The sequence below is a fragment of the Canis aureus genome, chromosome 19 (assembly GCF_053574225.1).
Source record: "Canis aureus isolate CA01 chromosome 19, VMU_Caureus_v.1.0, whole genome shotgun sequence".
Lineage (NCBI taxonomy): Eukaryota > Metazoa > Chordata > Mammalia > Carnivora > Canidae > Canis > Canis aureus.
Window position 1 is genome coordinate 15,082,093 of NC_135629.1, and position 19,177 is coordinate 15,101,269.

Below are 19,177 nucleotides of genomic sequence, written 5' to 3' on the forward strand. Positions count from 1 at the left end.
GAAGATGTGGAGAAGGGGAACCCCTCTTGCACTGCTGGTGGGGATGGAAACTGGTGCATCCACTGTAGAAAACAGTATGAAGTTTCCTCAGAAGGTTGAAAATAGAACTACCCTATGAACTAGCAGTCACCCTACTGGATATTTACCAAAACAATACAAAAACACTAATTCAAAGGGACACATATACCCCTGTGTTTACTGTAGCATTATAGGCAATAGTCAGATATGGAAGCAGCCCATGTCCATCAATTGATGAATGAATAAAGAAAATGTGTTATATATATAAAATGGAATATTAGCTGTAAAAAAGAATGAAATCTCGCCATTTACAGTGAATGGAGCTAGAGAGTAAAAAAGTAAAATAACTCAATCAGAGATGGATACCTATAATTTCACTTATGTGGAATAAAGTAAAAAAAAAAATCCAAACCAGGGAAGGGAAAAAGGGAAAAATACAAACCAAGAAACAGACTCTTAACTATAGAGAAGAAACTGATGGTTACCAGAGGGAGGTGGGTGAAGGGTAGGTGAAATAGGTGATGGGGATTAAGGAGGGCACTTGTTGTGATGAGGCTGGGTGATTACAATAAAAACTGAAAAAAGAAAGACAACATTCCATAGAAAATAAGACAGGAAGGGAGGGAGGGAGGGTGGGAAGGAAGAAAGAAGGAAGGGAGGGAGGGAGGGAACCTCTCAGAGATATTTCATAAGATACTTGGAAGCTGATCTGAACTTGGAAGAGAGTATATAATTCACCAAGCCATAGAAGAAATGCTTGCTCTGTAATGAAATTATACCATAAGCAGGTGTCATGCTATATTCAAACTACTCTTGATAATATTTCTTTTTTTTTTAATTTTTTATTTATTTATGATAGTCACAGAGAGAGAAAGAGAGGCAGAGACACAGGCAGAGGGAGAGGCAGGCTCCATGCACCGGGAGCCCAATGTGGGATTCGATCCGGGGTCTCCAGGATCGCGCCCTGGGCCAAAGGCAGGCGCCAAACCGCTGCGCCACCCAGGGATCCTTGATAATATTTCTACAAAGAAGCAAGACTTTAATTTTTCTATTATTTCAAATTACAGTGTACTAAATAAACACCAATGTAACTATTTTAAAATTCTTTTATTTATTTACAACCAACAGAGAGTGTTTAATATTCTGGAAAAACGATTAAAGTCATAGAATAATTGTATTTTTTTCCATCGATTATTTTCTTTGGTTATACAGTTTTAGCTAGGACTTTAATTTTTACAGTTCTATACTACAACACAAAGTAAGGAGTGCCTGTAAATTTGTGAGTTTTTTTTTAAACTATTATATAGATGTATGTCATATATATAAACTATATCATAGAATTTTTTTAAATCGTTGTATTGATGACCATGGGGGGAGGTGGTTAAATAATTCTTCAATGGACATTCTAGTACCTGTCTTTTGGCATAAATATGTACACATATGTACAATTTCTTTTGTTTATATACTTAGGAGTGAAACATAGAAGTCAGAGGTTATACACATGTTCAGCATTTAGCAAATATTGCCAATTGTTTCTCCAAAGCAATTGTGCTAATTTTAATTCCCACCTCCAAAATATAATTGCTCCGCATCCTTGCCAACATTTGGTATACTCAGGCAGCATTCTTGTTTACTTGTTTTCAAAAGTTTTCTGGTATATTTAAAATGATAAACCATTCTGGTTTTATTTGCATTTTCCAATGACTAATGAAATTAATTATCTTTTATTTGCTTATTGGCTATTTAAATATACTCCTCTATAAAGCATTTTTTCAAATATTTTGTCTATTTTCTATTGGGTTATATTTTTCTCTTAGATATTTATTGGAATTCCTTATATTTTATGCATGCTAGCTCTTTGTTGTCTATTTGATCTTGACCAGTTTACCAGGACTGCCATTTCTTTTTTCCTTTTTTTTTTTTTTTAAGATTTTATTTGTGTATTTGACAGAGCGTTCAAGCAGGGGGAGTGGCAGAAGAAGGAGAGGCAGGCTCCCCGCTGAGCAGGGAGCCCAATGTGGGGCTTGATCCCAGGACCCCCGGACCATGACCTGAGCCGAAGGCAGATGCTTAACTGAGTCACCCAGGTGTCCCTCAGGACTGTCATTTCTATTAAGCTCTTTCAAAGAACTACCTTTCAGATTAATTGATTCTAATAAATTAAGCAATTTTGTAATCAATTAATTTTTGTACTTAAATGTCTAATTTCCTTCTACTTTCTTGGGGATTATAAACTTGCTATTCCTTATACAATTTCTTAGGATTTATATAATAGATCCTCATTTTTTCTTCTTTTCTTATATAAGTAGCCAAGCTATGTATTTCCCTCTACTTGTGGAATTTTACTGCATCTCTTAACTTTTTATATTTTGTTTTTTATTATCATTCATTTCAAAATGTTTTCTAGTTTCTGTCATTTCTTGTTGTATTTAATAGTATTGAAGTGGAAGGCTTAATTGCCAAAAATTTAGAGAATTCCTCATTATCTTTATAATTTATTTCTATTTAATTCTTCTATAGTCAGAGAAAATAAGCTGGAAGCTTTAGTCCTTGGAAATGTGCTGATCCTTGCCATAAAGCTCAGCATATTATAAATTTTGGTATGTATTTTGCATGTACTTTAATACATATTCTGCAGTTTTTGAAGAAACAATCTCTGTGACAATTATAGCAATTTGTTAATTGTGTTATTTAAATATTTTATATCTGACTAATTAGAAGATTTTTTGTTCTATTTGGTACTGATAAAGGTGTACGTCACTGTTGAAGTGTTTGTTATCCTTTTTAGTCTCTCATTTTCTGCCAATTTTGGCTTACTCTTGAGAATGTTTCATTTGGTGCCTACAAGTCAAAAATGCTTGCAGTTTCCTAGTGAGTGGCCTCAGGATTATGAAATGCCTCTCTGTCTCCACTAAGACTTCTTCCCTTTTCCTTTGCTTTGTACTTAGTATCACTGTAAGACTTATTTTAGATATAGCTCTTTTGAAATCATATGACATATTTTTCCATCCTTTTACTTTCAACCTTTTTGTATCTTTAGGTTTAAAGCATGCTCTTGTAAGCAACATAGAATTAGATTTTTTAAAATTTAGTTAAAAAATAAAATAAAAATTCAATCTGAATTTTTCAGTCTTGTCTCTAAATTGAAGTATCCCTGTTTCTCCTCCTTCTACCTGCCACTCTCCCTGCTTGTGCTCTCTCTCTCTCTCAAATAAATAATAAAATCTTTTAAAAAGCAGCAGGACACCTGGGTGGCTCTGTGGGTTAAACATCTGCCTTCAGCTCAGGTCATGATCCCAGAGTCCTGGGGTGGAGCCTTGCGTTGGGTTAGATGGGAAGCCTTCTCCTCCCTCTCCCTCTGCCTATCACTCCCACTGCTTGTGCTTTTTTTAAAAAAAAAATAATAATAATAAATAAGTTAAAATATCCTATTTACCTTTAATGTAATTACTGATACATTTCATTTTGTGGATCATCTTATTATTTGTTTTCCATATGTCACACCAGTTCAGAAATATTATTTTTGGTCTATTAACATTCCACATTTCCCTCTATTGGCTTTTAGTTATCCATCACTTTATTCTTCTTTTAGCAATCACACTAAATACTACAACATTCATATTGACTTATTCAAGTCTAATATAAATTGGAAACTTTGCTATTTACCACACAGTGCGAGGACTTTTACCCTCTCCTGACCATTTGTACTATAGTTTTTATGCACTTCATTCTAGATATATTCTAAATCCCATAGAACATTATACTTAACAGTGGTATAACTATTATGCAGATTACCCTTATATTCAATTACCCTTATATTTACCCTTTGTGTCTCCTCATTCTCTCCTATGTGTCTATGTTTCCACCTCATTTTCCTTCTCTTTGAAGAACTTCCCTTAATATTTCCTTCTCTGTAGGTCTGATGGTGACAAATTCTTCCAAGTGTTGTTTGTCTAAAAATGTCTTACTCGTTTTCATTTTAGAGTTTAAATTTCTGTGTTGAGATTTATTTTAGCATTTTTAAAATATCAGTCCATTGCCTTCTAGCATCTTTTGTTTCTGTTGAGAAAAATCATATATTAGTCTTATCATTCCTTTCTTGAAGATTAGATTTTGTTGCTTTCCTAACTGCCCTTACGATTTTTTTTCTTTTGGGGCACCTGGGTGGCTCAAGCGGTTGAGCGTCCGCCTTTGGCTCAGGGTGTGATCCTGGAGTTCTGGGATCGAGTCCTACATCAGGCTCCCTGCGTGGAGCCTGCTTCTTCCTCTGCCTATGTCTCTGCTTCTTTCTGTGTGTCTTCCATGTATAAATAAATATATGTATATTTATAATGTATAATATGTATAAATAAAACCTTTTAAAAAAAGACTTCTTTCTGTATGTTTGTTTTTGTTTTTGTTTTTGTTTTTTTTAGCAATTTTACTGTGATATGACAAAGTATTCTAGTTTGGGTCCCCAGCACTTCTTGAACGTATGGGGTCCCTAGCAATCTTTTATGTATTTTATCTATTTTGGAAAAATCTCGGTCATTATTCTATTCATGTTTCTGTCCTTGTGCTCTCTCCTACTAAAATTCCAAGGATATGTGTTACATTTTACTGTATTCTGTATATCTTTTACACTCTTTTCTGTATCTTTTAATCCTTTATTCTTCCTTTTTTTGAGACTTTATTTATTTATTCATGAGACACAGAGAAAGAGAGGCAGAGACATAGGCAGAGGGAAAAGTAGGCTCCTCACAGGGAGCACAATGTGGGACTTGGTCCCTGGACCGGGGATCATGTCCTGAGCCAAATGCAGACACTCACCACTGAACCATCCAGATGTCCCAAACCTTTATTCTTTTTGTATTCTATCTAGGCATTTTCTTTTTACCTATATTCTGGTTCACTAACCCTTATTCTCTTGTGTCCACACTGTTGTGAAACCCATACCTTGAATTATTAATTTCTGTATTTTTATTTGACTCTCTTTTATAGTGCTTAGTTCAAAGCAGAATCTTTTCACTTTTTCTGTATTCATAAACAGGTCTTCTTCCCTGGCATGCTTAGTTATTTTTTAATAAAGTTTGAATATTGCATATGAAAAATGACAAAAGTCTTTTGAGGTTTTGAGTCATGTTATATTAATTCAGAGAGGAAATAATAAAGGGCCACAGGGAAAATATCAAAGTCATAGAACTCTGAGTAAAATGTCTTATCAAAACTGATGACAAGTATGTGATTAAAATAATTTCTTAAGAAGATAGAAAGACTTGGGGATCCCTGGGTGGCTCAGCGGTTTCGCACCTGCCTTTGGCCCAGGGTGCGATCCTGGAGTCCCGGGATCGAGTTCCGTTTCGGGCTCCTGGCATGGAGCCTGCTTCTCCCTCTGCCTGTGTCTCTGCCCCTCTGTCTCTCTCTCTCTCTCTCTCTCTATGTCTATCATAAATAAATAAAAATAATAAAATCTTTAAAAAAAAAGAAGATAGAAAGACTTAAGTGGTATCTGATAGACTTTCTTAAGATCCTTTTACCTAAGGAAAATACTTTTTGTTAAACAAAGGGCTCCTAAGAATATTGATGGTGTTATCCCATGACACTCACAAGAACCACAGAAAGAAAGATATTTATTTCAAAGAGATTTCTGAGTGTGGTTTTTGTTAAATGGAATTGTTTTTAAATGGAAAGGCCACCCTGCATTTAAAGATATTATATCAGCTAGTGCTGAAAAGGAAAGAGAGAGCGCAAAATAAAAGGCCAGAAAGTAGAGCAAATATGATACTCAAGTGAAAACATAGGCCATTTCTTATAGAAAGGGAAAGATTAGTAGAAAGGTGAACCAAGAATCCACAATGAGAGTGAAGATTCCTGGAAAATAGCAGAGCCTAATTCAAGAAACTGGAAGCAGGTGCCAGGTTGATTTCAAAATTGCTATGGACCAAAGACTGCTTCTGCCTCCCATTTTCCTTCTTTTTAAATAAGAGTACTTATATTGGTTATTCTATGCCTATTCCCAATTATATGTTATATGGGGATGGACAAGGAGACAGTTAACCAATCTTTAGTTCCTAGGTTTTCAAAACAAAAGGACCCATACTCAAAGATCATAATATGTAAGGACCATTATTCTAGACCTGATCACATGACAAGATCCTGGACTTCAAATTGATGTCACAATAAGAGGGTATTTTAGGACTATAGGTTATGAGACAAATGTCTATTTTGCAGGTGGGAGGAATGTAAATTTATCTCAGAGGGAAGTCTGAGGCACAAAATCTTTAAGAACCTATCATTGAATGGTAGGCTCTGTGTCCCTTCCTCATGAGTCTGGGCAGGTTTTTTTTACTACTTCAACCAACAGATTGTACCAGAAGTGACACTATGTGACCTCTGTGGATAGACCAGAAAAGACTTTGCTGCTCCCACCTGATTCTGTTGGGACAAAAGTCACTGTGTCAGAAGCAAGCTGCCATGCAAGTCTGTCTACTCTGGTGCCACCATGCTGGTGAAGCCCATAGGGTTTTTGTTTAACAGCCCCAGCTAAGCTAGCAGTCAACCTCAACTGCTGGCCATGTACATGAGCAACACTGAATGTCTAGTACACTTGATCCTTCAAATGAGTATAGTCTCAGCTAATTCCAAACATGCAAGAAACTTTAAATGAGAATTTCCTATCTGAGCCCTTCCTCAATTTCTGACCCACAAAACAGTGAACAAAATAAAAATGTAAGCCTACTGTATTTTGTGATCATTTGTTATGCACACTATCAGATGACATGTGGGTCCCAGAAATCTGCATCTTAATAACTATATATGAAGGACACTTTTGCACACAAAAGTCTAAAAATTTTACCATTTTTTATCATGTGTACTGACTCAAGTTTATTTCCCTTCCCTTTAACATCCTAATAGAGATGATCAGAGAACAAAGACATCATCCCGTCTTTACCTCTGGAGATGAAACACAAACCATCCAATACTGGTTGAGGAGTAATCTCATGACTAATAGAGATTGTGACTCGAGACATGCCCTAATTCTTTGATTTAGTGTTCTGGGAAGAAATAGTTTCCTCTCACAGATTGGATCCCCTGATGTTATCTTAAAACCTCTAGAGCATAAAAAAATCTGACTTTATTTCTTTTCATTCCTGCTGTTTCCTTAAGCCAATGAGAAGGCAGAAAGTGAGATTTGTGTCATTCATTATCCAAAAGCACTGCTGTGCCTGTCTCTGAGGAAAAGGCATTCATGAATGCAAGTTGGCATTAAAATGGTCTCCCAGATATATGAGAAGTTAAGTTACATTAGCATTTGCATCCAGAAAACTCAATATTTTTCTAATGCTTTATAATCATACGTTGGCTATTTACAATCATATGAATTGTGTGTTACAATCCTTCATTAGTTCTTTTTAATGAACTAGCACACCTGGTACCTCTCAGCCCCAATCATTGCTGCTATTTGCTTTCTGCCAGTCATTAGAGATGATAGGGAAACTCAAGAGAAAGAAAGGATGTGTGTCAAATAGAGACAAAATGCAGGTGGTGATGAGATTTGAGTTACACACCTGGGCTCATTCATCTCCTTCTGAAGTTTTTTGAGGAGGGGTTGGGCAAAGGGTGGGGAGAGTGATTGGTGGAGCTGAAATATTAAAGGCAGTGCTTCTTTTCTAAATCTTTAATTCTCTAACCAAGTAATGATTTTTCTGAATGACGGGAGAGAAAACAGGATGGGGCGAGAACTGTGAATGCTAATATCTTCAGTGCAATGGCCTTACACTGAGTAATTTGCTATATTTAACTTTCCATCTGTAGAGACTAGAGTATGTATGGATCTACCAAGCTACTTAAGTGTTCAGCAAACAACTTAGGTTCTTTGAAGAGCACTGATTGCTTAGTTTAACAACTCAGGTGTGGTTGTGTTTTTGTTTTGTTTTGCTTTTTTAATTTTAATTTTCCTTTTTTTCTCTCTCCCAAATTTAGGCTTTTCATAATTGTACAGAGAAAGAATGTGAACCTGGATTTGAGAGAAACAAATCTGTGTTGGTAGTGCAATGAACCTTTTTATCACTACGATATGCAGGAATAACCCTTCACTATCTACCTTATTTGACCTTGAGAATCTTTAAACATAATTCTGTGAGTCAAATGATTTTTTAAAAATTCTTTCTCATGTTTTTATTTAAAACTTAAGTATAACAAGTCAAAATCAAAGGTTGGGAGGAAAATGTTAAGTTTAGAATTTCTTTTAAAAATTCTTGTTTTTCATTGTCATTTAATATATAAATTACATATAATATTTAAAATAAATATAAATAATTGAATATGTTCTACATAGTTAAAATATCAAGTCAGGAAATAGATGACTTTGTTAATTAGTTATTAAACAATAAAGGAGTATTTCAACTTTGGGTTTTTTCTTCCATTTCCATAACTTAGCATTTTCTTATTAATAAAGATTTTTGTCCCGTATTTTCCAAATCACAGAGTTACTTAGTAGTAGGCTTCAAGTAGCATCACAAATCTGCCCATAAGTATGAAGGTATTAAGAAAATTATGTGCTTTCTTCCCTTTGAGCTTTTTGATCTGTACCTATAATTATCTGTTTGGATCCTGCACAAAAATAGAAAGAGAAAATGACAGAGTAATTATGTTTTGAATAGACTAATTAAAAAGTAGAAGATAATTCCACATACATAGAAAGCATGTACTATGTGAGGAATATTCCTAATATTATAGAGAAAAAGAAATTGAATAACTGATAAATAGAAACTCCACCTGATTTTATACCAGTAGTACAGGTAGTGTGCTGTGGGAGGAAGACCACTGAACTGGGAGTTAGTACACTTGAATCTACCTAGAACCAATTGAATGACCTTGGACAAAGAACTTCAAACTCCTGAACCTTGATGTCTTTAATAGGAAACTACCAATTTCAATAACATAATCTCTTCAATAGATTCTTGTAATACTGATCCTAACATATGAAAGTTTAACTGTATGATTATTTAGCTTGCAGGACATTTTGTAAATAATTATAGAAAACCAAATAACAAGTCTAATTTGGATATCCAGATTGAAGCCAGCTGAAACAGAGACCCTAAGGATGTGACTAAACAATATATTATAATCGGCAGTCATTTTCTATTCATCTCTTGATTAGGGTTGGATGGATGTAAAAGCCAAGCTCACTGCCAACATTAGGATAGGGACATATGGCAAGCAAATTGTTGTTGGGGATGTTATATCTCTCATTCATCTATATAGTAAAACCACATATACTTAGACTCTCCAAAGTTTATAACAGTAGATAAGAAATATATAGAATGTTATCAATCCTTGACATTTAATAAAAACCCCACTGTAAGAATGAATAGTATAAGAAAATTCATTTATTAAAAAGAATATTTACATAAAGAAAATGATCTTCATATTCTTTAAAACCATCTGTTTGCTTGGGCATAAGATAAATCTTTCCTAATCATAATTTCATTCAATTTGTTCAAGTAGAATAGAAGGTTTCTTAGGCCAGGCACCATGATCAATTATTTGGTACATTCTCAGCACCTAACAAAACACTTGACATAAAAATTGAGAAGGATTAATTCTGCATTTCTTCTTTAACATTACAGTTTAAACTTATTAAACAGTTTAAGCTTATTAAAATACTAATAAACATAATAAAATTAGGATTGCATATAGGGGGATCCCTGGGTGGCGCAGCGGTTTGGCGCCTGCCTTTGGCCCAGGGTGCGATCCTGGAGACCCGGGATCCAATCCCACATCGGGCTCCCGGTGCATGGAGCCTGCTTCTCTCTCTGCCTATGTCTCTGCCTCTCTCTCTTTCTCTCTCTGTGACTATCATAAATAAAAAAATAAAAATAAAAAAAATAAAAAGGATTGCATATAGGTATAAAAATGAAAAAATGAAAGTTCTCCCCCTACCATCATCGGCATTTCATGGGAAATAGGACTATTAGCACTTCTAAGTGTAATTGTAACTGTAATTGAATAGAATTCAAATTCTAGTATAAGTACACATGTTTCTGTATGTTTATACTGATATCTACATACATCCTTATAAAAAATGGAATTAGTCTTTTGTATTTGGCTTTCATGTCTTGGAGAACTTTCTCTAAGAGTATATGTGGATCTACCACGTTCTTTGTGATGGCTACAGAGAATTCTACTGCATGGATATACTTTATTTAAATATTTTGACTCATCTATTCTTTTAATCAAAAACTAGAAAAAACATTGTTCTAAACACCTTTGTGCATTTATCCTGTAGACATGAGGATAAATTTCTAGCAATGAGATTTTTTTAGTCAAAAGGATATAAATTTAAAATTGTTTTAGGGGATCCCTGGGTGGCGCAGCGGTTTTGCGCCTGCCCTTGGCCCAGGGCGTGATCCTGGAGACCCGGGATCGAATCCCACGTCGGGCTCCCAGTGGATGGAGCCTGCTTCTCCCTCTGCCTGTGTCTCTGCGCCCCTCTCTCTCTCTCTCTGTGACTATCATAAATAAAAATAAAAATTAAAAAAATAAAAATAAAATTGTTTTAGTATGAAATTGCTCTCCAGAAAAATGTCACCAATTTGTATTGTCTGAGGATGCCTTTTTGTTCTCAATTTCATCAACTCTTGGCTTTATCAGACTTTCAAATATTTCCTGGTCTGATATTTGGAAGTAATACCTCACAACAATTTCTGAAGTTTTTGTGAGATTCAAGACAGTCTTCCTAGTAGTCACTTAGGATTGCGGTAGAGTTGTAGAGATTTATTACAGGTTATTGTTACGTCAATTACTTCTTGGGGAATCAACCTTACTGCTCTGATCTTTGATCACTTTACCCTAAACCATGTAAGATTGTCAAAAATCTAAGCTCTACTGCTTAGGTTTGGCACAAACCTGCAGAACAAATGGTATCCGTGCTCTGCTCACCTTCTGAGATTCCTGCCTTTGCTTAGAATTAGGCCTGATAATTCATTAATTTCTTATCAGCTCTACATTTCTTTTACAAATATTCTTAAAATATTAATTTAAAGTATTATTTTAATGTTTTAATTGTTAGCAAAAAGTTTATCAGGAGTTCAGTTTTGGACACGATGAGTTTTAATCCTCTATTAGTCCTATGGTTAGGAGAGATCCCAAAGATGCATGTAGGCTGATCAATCTAGAGATGAGGAGACTAGTTGGACTGGAAAAATATTTTGGAATAGTCAGGCTACTGGATGCTATCACTCAGAAAGTGGGTGTAGGTATATATAAGACAAGAACTGGAACTTGGCTATTCCAACACTAGGAGATTAAGGAACAGTTGAAGAAATAGCTCAGGAGACTGAGAAAGAGCAACTAGTAAAGTGGAATGATAACCAAAGGTATGATAACTAAAGGTATTTAAAAAAAAAAAAAAAAAAAGGAGGAATGTGTACCTGAGAGGAGTGATCAGCTCTGTCAAATGCTGATAAAGACAGAGTTGTTCGATGAATTTGGCAACATGAAGGTCGCTCATTACCTGAGAAGGGAAGTTTAAATGGAATGTTTAGGGCAAAAACCTGATTGAAATGGATTGAAAAGAAAATAAGAGGAGAAGGAATGGAAATAGCAAATATAAACAATTATTTCTAGGGGTTTTGCTACAGCAAAACTTCCTTAGGTAGGAAGTAGCTGCCGTGGCAATGGAAATAGGGCTGAGATCATTTCTTTTTTTTTTTTTTTTAAGGTAGGAAAAAATAATAATTTTAGATGCTAATGGAAAAATATCTAGTGAAGAGAGAAACCATTATGTGAGAAAGAGGGAAGAGAGAATTCCTGAAGTGTTGCTTGAATAGACAAGAGGAAGTTTAACATTGAATAAGATCATGGGTAGTTCATTTGAGTTTGGGAAGCAGGGACTTGAAAGTGGGTAGTGTAGTGTTGGAGGGAGGAAGTTCTCATCTGATCACTTCATTTTCTCAGGGAGTAGGAAGAAAGATCTTTAGCTCTGAGTGAAGCTGGAAGAGGTAGAGGAAGTGCAGAGTGCTTGAAAACAAAACAAAAAAAAGGTCTGAAATGACGCTCCAATAGAGTGGGAAAGCACATGCACCAGAGAATAAGAGTCCTAAAAAAGGTGGCCTGAAACCACACAAAGCTAGGGAGGTATGAGAATGTGATAGGTCTCTTTAGAGACCTAGAGAAATGTACAGTCCAATATAAGGGGTGAAGAATGTCAGATAACATGCTTTTTTGAAGGAATACCACCTCATCACAACTTCAGAATTTAATATTGGATGCCTTGAATTTTAGGGACATTGGCTGCAGAGCAACTCATTTAGAGAGAGCATGAAGTTGGGTTTTCTTTTGGCCTAAAGATTTTTACACTGGGCTTCATTTTTTCCATATAATCCTAAGAAAAATTGCCTTGGGTCTCTGCAGTTCCAGATCTCCCAAATCTCTGGTCAATATTCATCTTCAGTTAACTGAAACAATATCCCCTAAAATTCTTCTTGGTTAGGCTGTCCCAAAGGTGTTGAGATTGACACGTTGCTTCCCTAGTAGAAAAATATGTTTAAATTCTGTGGGATTGTAAAATTAAATGTAGAGATGATGAAGCAAATATATTCTAAAATAGCAATGCTGTTGTTTTAAGGACTCACTTGATGAATCTGGCCTAGGAGAGTCATAAACTAGCCTTGTGATTGCAATAAAATAGTTAAGTCATCCATTGATGTGGAATTTTGATCATAAGCAGAAATCATAGTAAAATCATTTGGACCATTGGTAATAGCATATGACTTTACGCAGTTAAATTTTTAACTTATATTTCTAAGATTTAGTTAAGAACTCATGACAATTTCATCTACTAATAAAACTTTCAAGATTCTAAAAATGTAGCTCAATATATCAAATTTATAAATTCAGCTTAACATGTTATGAAGTTTAAGTTTGTATGCAACAACTTTCTCAAAATGTATTTATTTAATTAATAAACTAACAGGATTATTTTACATTGGTCTTAAAGGCTTCAGGAAGAACCATGTTTTTAAATTAGCAATTAAGATTAATTGAGTAGCATTTTTAAAATCAGAGAACTAGTGATTCAGTTATTCTGAAAACCCTATTTACACTCAAAGCATCTTAAAATTCACGTTGACATTTTTATTTATGCCTTAGAGTTTTTCCCTAATATCTTTTTGGTTCTATGGAAGTGATTTTGAAGGAGAGATGCAGTAAATTTTTCCCCTTATTTAATCAAAGACCACACTCATCTTTTCACATCTGACTTGAAATTACACTTTAATCATGTGCTCAATTCCTGGATATGCTTATTTATTGACTCTCTTTTTACTTTCCTTGTTCAACTTGTTCATTCCATAACATATAACTATTTTAATTATCCAACTCTGTAATATAGGACAAAGCCCTATTGTTTATTTTATAGAACTTTTCTGGATATTATCATGTTTTTATTTTACAGATGATCTTTAGTATTACTTTATTAAAAGTATATAAATGATAATTTCACTGGGAAACATTAAATTTGTAATTTATTAAACACACACTTAAATCAAGAATAGTGGTTGAACTGTGTCAATTGCCTTTTCTTTGTTTTTTTAAGCAGGAAGGGAGAGGGACTGAAGGAGAGGGAGAGAGAGAATATTAAGCTGGCTCCATGCTCAATGCAAAGCCCCACTTGGGGCTCAATCTCACAACCCTGAAATCATGACCTGAGCTTCATTCAGGAGTCAGATGCTTAATTGAATAAGCCACTGGGGCTTTGTGAGATGATCATATATTTTCCTCTTTTGGCCCATTAATATAATGAACTATATCATTAAATTTCTTTAGATTGAATTAATCTTGCATTCCTGAGATAAACCTGCTTGACTGTGAATCATCATATTTTAAATTTAATGCTGAAGTCTACTTGCTACTGTTTTGAGATTTTTGCACTTGACAGTTTCTAAATTATATCTATCATCATGGGACTGTTAAACTTGTCTACTTCTCTTAGTGTTAATTTTACATATTATATTTTATTGGAAAATCATTCATTTTAGACAGGTACTATTTTTTTTTGCTTAGAAGTTTAAGATATATATATATATAATTCTATATATAATTATATATATATATATAATTCTGTTTGCATTATATCTTAGGCCATTTTCCCAAATTGATGCTTTCTCTCATTTTAAAATCTTTGTATCCCAGTGGCTTAATTTCATTTTGACTCCTTACTGGTCAGTGTTACTTGGTTTGGTTTAAAAAATTAGTTCTTCACAAGAGACTCCTAATTCTGGGAAACAAACAAGGGGTAGTGGAAAGGGAGGTGTGAGGGGTGGTGATATGACTGGGTGACGGGCACTGAGGGGGGCACTTGATGGAATGAGCACTGGGTGTTATGCTATATGTTGGCAAATCAAACTCCAATAAAAAATATACCAAAAAAATAAAATAAAAAATAGTTCTTGGATATTTTATTAAAAATTATATTCTTCCTGAGTTGTCTTCCTCTTTAGTTTCTTCTTTATATTTAAAAAAATATAATTCCTTTACTTTTGTTTTCATTAGGTTTAGTTTATGACCATTTTTCCTAAGTTTTTAATGCTAAAAGCTTGATTCTCTTATTTCTTTTTGCTTAATCATGTTTGTCTATAATTTTTCCTCCAAGCATAGCCTTATTTGTATTCATAGCCTTTGTCTTCCTTATCATCATTGTTTTCCACATAATCTTTGATTTTCTTTCTATTTCCCTACTGAGTCAAGAGTTAAATGAGAAATCTTTGCATTTTCTAAGTGCTTTTTGGTTATATTTTATTCTAAGAGACCAATAATTAAACATTTACTGATTTATGATCCTTTCTCCTAATTAATGAATATTATGGTATGCACAAAACCTTGTGAATTAGTAGCACAAATTTTATGTCTGCATAATACCAACATGAATGTTATTTTTTAAAAAAATAGAAGTGAAATATTTTCTCCACCTGCAAAACACATCCTGAGTTAAAATCCATTCATATAAATTGGCCACTCTTCAGAATTTAATTTGATTTTTCAATGCAAATACAATTCACAGTTCTAAAGCATTTACAGGATAAAAACACATATCATTGGCCACAGGGCAACTATGGAGATTTGGACAACTGTTTCAGAGAGGCTGTACTCAACATTAGACTTTATCCTTTCAGAGCTCTCAAAAGAGTAGAAAGCTAATGTGACAGCCTGAATCCTGTTAATTTCTAGTTTTTAGCCCCACTACAAATTCTTTTCATTTAATCTTTAAAATGCTACCACCCAGACTTATATGTTAAAATATCAAAAGGTGAAAGAAAGAAGAAAAAACTCCCACTTCTCTACCATCCATAGATAATAATTTTAACATTTTAAAGATTTAACTAACAACATATGTATCATATTTCTAATGAAAAAGAAAAATCTCTTAAATCTTTGTTTCTTTATACTTTTCAAATCCAGTTATTCCTCCTGGATGTTCCATGTCACCAACTTCTCAATTAGAAAAATAAGTTATTATAAATGTTTTCATTTCCCTGGGACTTTAAGAAGATGAGATTCAAGTAATACCTTCATATTCTACAGGGATATAGTAAAAAGCAAATCTTTCCTTTCTGATCAATAGCTCCATGCTCTGGTGCCAACTTCACTGAGCCTTTGGAAGGGAGAGCTCTAAGGACACAGAAGCAGAAAGATCAGAAAACACTAAAAGACCGAAATATTTTCACTGAGATTCTTTCACTTGAAATAATGGTCATTTTGACATTTTTATCTGAGCTCCAATTTTTCTTCTGACATTACTAAAATAGATTACAAAAATTAGAAGCAAGTTTTAGTAACTACGGCTCTTGAACAATGTTCCTGCACAGTCAGAGAGATATATTTGGAAATAATCCATAGCGACCAAGTGTTCCAAAAGCAATATGCAACTTCTCAAAAGTCAGGGTCAAATCACAGGAAAACTGTTCTATACCAAGGTGAATCTTAACAGGACTTCATCTCCTGTGTCCAGACTGTTATCATCTGCTTAATTTAGCCATAAATTTTGATCAGCTCAAGTTGGCAAAAAGTGGGGGAATAAATCTGTTTGACTAGGCTTGTATTTGATCAATAATAAAATGAAAAAAAGACAGTTTGCAAAAAGAAAAAACATTTGATTGATATTGACCAAAGTTGTTTCCATCATCAGAAATAATTATGGACTATTTTCAGGAGGCCTAACAATAAAATGAATAATATCCTTTTGCATACCCAGCTCCATGGTTTGAAGGAGGGCAGAACCTTCTGAAGCGGAGAGTGGCAATAATGATGGGAATAATCCTGCATATGACAATATAACTTATGTTTATTGTGCTGTTACTATGTGCTGGGTATCATACTAAGTTTTTCATTAAGTATCTCATTTATTTGCACACTACTGTGTATGTTCTGCTTGAGGTACAAAGTTGTTACCTTTCAGTAGGATAATATAATTCAGTATCACACAGTAGCAATGTGTGAAATACTGAATAAATACCACAGAGGAATATTCTTCAAAATATAGACTAGAGCAAAGGCCTAATGCCTTCAACACTGCATCTCCCATATGGTGTTAGTACATTTGCATTCCCACCAAGCACACAGTCTTTGTCAAACTGTGTTAATCTCAGTTCTATGAGAAACCTGCACCATGATGCAGTTAGACATGCAAGCTATTTCCCAGGGTAAACATCTGTGAGAGAAAATGGGAAAAGAGACTAGGAAGGACAGATGATGTTTTAGGTCAGACACTTGTGAAGGGCAGAGGAAAGAAAGGTTGTATGATAGTTTGGCAAGGCCAGTGCAGAGTCCTCCAGACATGCCCTCCTATAGGAGGAGTTCTGCATCTCCCAGGAATGGGGGCTGCCTTAGTCTCCCTGTAATGGTCTGTCATTGCCAGGAAACTACCTGGTAGAGGCATGACCTGGATGCACATACAGTGAGGGATTTTAGAGCCAACTATCTGGAACCTTCCATCCATTGTGCTATTACTCATAGTCAAGAAGCATATTTTCATAGTAACTACAGAGACCAAATGTAGATCAGTTTCAGCTTGGCATTTTACACAGACTGAAAGATAGCATAATTCATCCAGGTAGGCATTCACCCATTTTCATTCATTCAATAAACATTTATTCTATATGTCTGTAAAAGAGACAATGACAATTTAATAGGAGAGTCAAATGTAAATAACAGTAAAATGTAAAATGATACTGTGATAAGTGTTAGGAAGACATTTTGGATATATGACTGTATATATAAAGGGATCTAACCTCTTCATAGAGTTGGAAAAGGCTTCTTTGAGGTTATAACATTTGGGCTGAGGACTAAACAATGAGTAGGCATTAAGTAAGCAAAGGAAGAACAAGCAGAGGCCAGAGTGAGCAAAGTTCTTATGGTAGGAAGAAGAAAGACAAACATGAAAGGTGTGGCTGGCCTTGAGTTCATTCTTGGACAGGTTGAGTTGGAGGCATCTTTGAGATACTCAAGAGGAAATGTACAGTAAAATCTGGTTATTGGAAGAGCCTGGAGACTGTAGAGAGAGATTTGCAAATTATTATTAACAATTATCATTGGTAGTAACTAAAGCTGATAGCATAAAACAAAGTGGAATCACTTTACTGTTGTGTGTATATGTATATACATATATATGTATTTTTTTTTCCAACTCTGTGTTATAAAACCAAAACTTCTCATCCTGTCTTTAGGGGGAAGAAACTCTAAACTTTCCAACTATTTTAAACTTTTTAGGTAAAAAATAATGCAAAATGATTTTTAAGCTACTCTTTCCTAGAGCTCAAGGCATCAGATACCTCTTTATAGACATTTTATGAATTTTTTTACAGTAAAGAAATAGTCTTTAATTTTTAAATGGTTCTTTATCACTTTACTAGTCTATTTACATCATATAATTTATAATAAACTTTTGGATTTTTTTTTCTATAATCAGCACTATGTGAATAAAGAGAGCCCAATGAGAAATACTGTGGTTGGTTTGTTTATTTATTTATTTGTTTGTTTATTTATTTATTTTATTCATTCATGAAATACACAGAGAGAGAGAGGCAGGCAGAGACACAGGCAGAGGGAGAAGCAGGCTCAATGCAGGAAGCCTGATGTGGCACTCAATCTCGGTCTCCAGAATCATGCCCTGAGCCAAGGCAGGCGCTAAACCACTGAGCCACCCCGGGATCCCCAGAAATACTGTGTTTTAAAAAATTGGTAGCAAACTTGACTTTGGAGCCTTGGTTCTTCCACATTTTGGGTTTGTTTTGAAATGCCCTCTGCTGAGTCCAAACATGGATTCTCATTCTGGTAAGTAAATAAAATGTGAATGACAACTCCTTGCACTTTGATAAATTGTCTATATCTAGGTATTTCATAATGAAAGCCACTGTCAACATTTCAATGTATTAAGAAACAGTTATATGCAGATGTATACATAGTCATTTCCTGAGAGTAGAAGAGCCTGGGGTAAGTTGATTCATGATTTAATGATTTTCATCAGAATGAAATAAGCATTTGATTTTTGGATTTGATCAACCTCTCTCTGCAGCTGTGCCCCCACCTAGCAATTACATCCTCCCTGGGCTCTTTGCCCAGGCAAATGGGGTTCGTCCTTGTTTCATGTCTCACTGACTTCCCTGATAATAGACATAGTAACTGCTTGAAATATTGCCTGCCTCTGAGCTGGATAGCTCTGAAAACTTGAGAAAAAGGGTTTTCTCCTGTCATTTTTTCTCTCATCACAATAAAATGCTTCCTCTAATAATACACTTTAGGGACCAGTTAATCTTCTTACCATCAAAACTTGAAAGTGAACTTTTGAGAACAGTTCCTTATAATGGCATGCAACCTACTATAACAACTTTATCTAAAAAGAAAAATTCAAGATCACAGTGGTGAGGGTAACACTCTTAGCTGTTTATTTGCTTCTTCCTTACTGAGACTATTCCAGTAGGCATGCTATATGTGGTTGGCATCAAACATTTTATCCAGCTGCCTGCCAAGCATATTTTTGCTTAAGGCAGAAACCAAAAGAATTTTTCCCTTTTTCCTTCCATTATTTCTTATTATTATTTACTGCTCAGTAATTAACAGCACTGTTTCTATATGACAATGTACCATTTTGTCCTTCTGCAATTGTTTCAATGTAATTGTG

At 34.6% G+C, this 19,177-nt stretch overlaps 1 long non-coding RNA gene across 1 annotated transcript in view; it reads left to right on the plus strand.

Annotated features, from left to right (window-relative positions):
• The window catches only part of LOC144291186 (uncharacterized), a 225,481-nt gene that overhangs the window by 78,116 nt on the left and 128,188 nt on the right, over positions 1 to 19,177 (plus strand). The window lies entirely within an intron of this gene.